Here is a 2,554-nt window from a genome sequence, read left to right on the forward strand (position 1 = left end):
TATATATATATATATATATATATATATATATATATATTCTTTTCTGGTAGGGAGAAACCAGACTAAAGAAGTGAGACAGGTATACCTCAGTAGTATTTCAGATTTGGTTCCAGAACCTGCAATAAAGGATACGTTACAATAAAGCAAATCATAGGAATTTTAGGTTTCATAGCTCACATAAAAATTATGTTTATACTATACTATAGTTTATTGTGTGCAATAGCATTGTCTTAAAAATAAGTGTACATACTTTGATTCAAATACCATTTATTGCTAAAAAAAATGCGAACCATCATCTGAGCCTTCAGCCAGTGGGTAGTCTTTTTGCCTTGATGTATGTGGCTACTGACTGATCAGGGTGGTGGGTGCTGAAGGTTGGGGTGGCTGTGGAAATTCCTAAAGACAACAGTGAAGTTGGGTGCATCAGTTATTCTTTCTTTCATGGATGATTTCTCTGGAGCATGCAATGCTGTTCGTTACTGTTTTACTCACAGCAGAACTTCTTTCAAAATTGGAGCCAATCCTCGCAGATCCTGCCACTGCTTTACTAACAAGTTTATGCAATATCCTAAATGTTTTGTTATTTCACCAATCTTCACAACTTCTTTTCTAGGGGTAGAATTCATTTCGAGGAACCACTTTCTTTGCTCATCCATAAGAGGCAACTCTTCATCCTTCAACTTTTATCCTGAGATGGCAGCAATTCACTCACATTTTCAGGTTCCACGCCTAATTCTAGTTCTCTTGTTCATTCCAGCACATCTGCAGTTCCTTCCTTCACTGAAGCCTTAAACCCCTCAGTGTCATCCAGGACAGTTAGAATAAACTCCTCTTCCAAACTCCTATTACTGTTGCTCTTTTGACCTCTTTCCATGAATCACAAATGTTCTTTATGGCAAAAAAAATGATGAATCCTTTCCAGAAGGTTTTCAGTTGACTTTTCCCAGATCCACCAGAGGGATCAGTAGCTATGGCAGCTATGGTTTCATGAATGAATTTCTTAAATAACAAGAGTTGATGGTCAAAATTACTGTTTGATCTATGGACTGCTGAATAGATGTGCTAGCTGGCATGTATACAAACATTAATCTTACTGTTCATCTACATCAGAGCTCTTGAGAGGTCAGGTTCAATGTCAATAGCAGTATTGTTTTGAACGAAATATGTTTTTTGAGAGGGAGGTCGCAACAGCAGGCTTAAAATATACAGGACAACATGTTATAAACATATATGCTATCATCTAGGCTTTGTTCCATGTATGGAGCACATGCAGAGTAGATTCGACTTAATTCTTAAGGACTCTAGAATTCTTGGAATGGTGAATGAGCTTTGGCTTCAATTTAATGTCACCAACTGCATTAGCCCCTAACAAGAGTTAACCTGTCCTCTGAAGTTTCGAAGCCAAGAACCGACTTCTCATCTCTACCTATGAAAGTGCCACATGACATCTTCTTTCAATTTAAGGCTGTTTCATCTCCACTGAAAATCTGTTGTGCAGTATAGCCACATTCATGAGTAATCTGAGCTACATCTTCTGGGTAACTTGCTACAGGCTCCACAGTAGCACTTGCTGCTCCTCCTTGCACTTTCATGCTATGGAGATGGATTCTTCCCTTAAATGTTGTGAAAAAAGCGCTGATATTTTCTTCTGCAGCTTCCTCACCTCTCGCAGCCTTCATAGACTTGAGGAAGAGAGTTGAGGCCTTGCTCTAGACTAGGCTTAGGCTTAGGGGAATGTTGTGGTTGATTTGATCTTCTATCCAGACCACTATACTCACTGGACATGAGTTTGAGCAAACTTTGGGAGATAGTAGAGGAGAGGGAAGTCTGGCATGCTGCAGTCCATGGGGTCGCAAGAGTTGGACAGGACTTAGTGACTAACAACACCCAGATTGCTAAAACTTTCTCCATATCAGCAATAAGGCTGTTTCACTTTCTTGTCATTCTTGTATTCAGTGAGGTGACTTCTTTAATTTACTGTAAGAACTTCTCCTTTGCATTCACAGCTTAGTCAACTGATGCAAGAGGCCTAGTTTTCAGCCTAACTCAACTTTCTCCATGCCTTCCTCACTAAGCTTAATGAGTTCTAGTTATTTATTTGAATTTCTTTTTAAAATTTTATTTAAGTTGGAGGACAATTACTTTACAATATTGTAATGGTTTTTTGCCATACATCAACATTAACCATCCACAGGTATACAGTTGTCCCCCCATCCTGAACTGACATCCCACCTCCCTCCCCACCCTATCCTTCTGGGTTGTCCCTCTGGCTTTGGGTTCCCCATCTATTTTACATATGGTAATGTACATGTTTCAATACTGTTCTCTCAAATCATCCCACCCTTGCCTTCTCCCACTGAGATCAAAAGTCTGTTCCTTACATCTGTGTCTCCTTTGCTTCCCTTTATGTAGGATCATTGTTACTGTCTTTTTAAATTCCATATATATGCATTAATATACAGTATTTGTTTTTCTCTCTATGATTGGCTTCTCTCTGTATGACAGGCTCCAGATTTATAAAGACAGTCTCTTCAACAAGCTGTGCTGGGAAAAC

Source organism: Bison bison, unplaced genomic scaffold, assembly GCF_000754665.1.
Source record: "Bison bison bison isolate TAMUID 2011002044 unplaced genomic scaffold, Bison_UMD1.0 scf7180017864522, whole genome shotgun sequence".
NCBI lineage: Eukaryota > Metazoa > Chordata > Mammalia > Artiodactyla > Bovidae > Bison > Bison bison.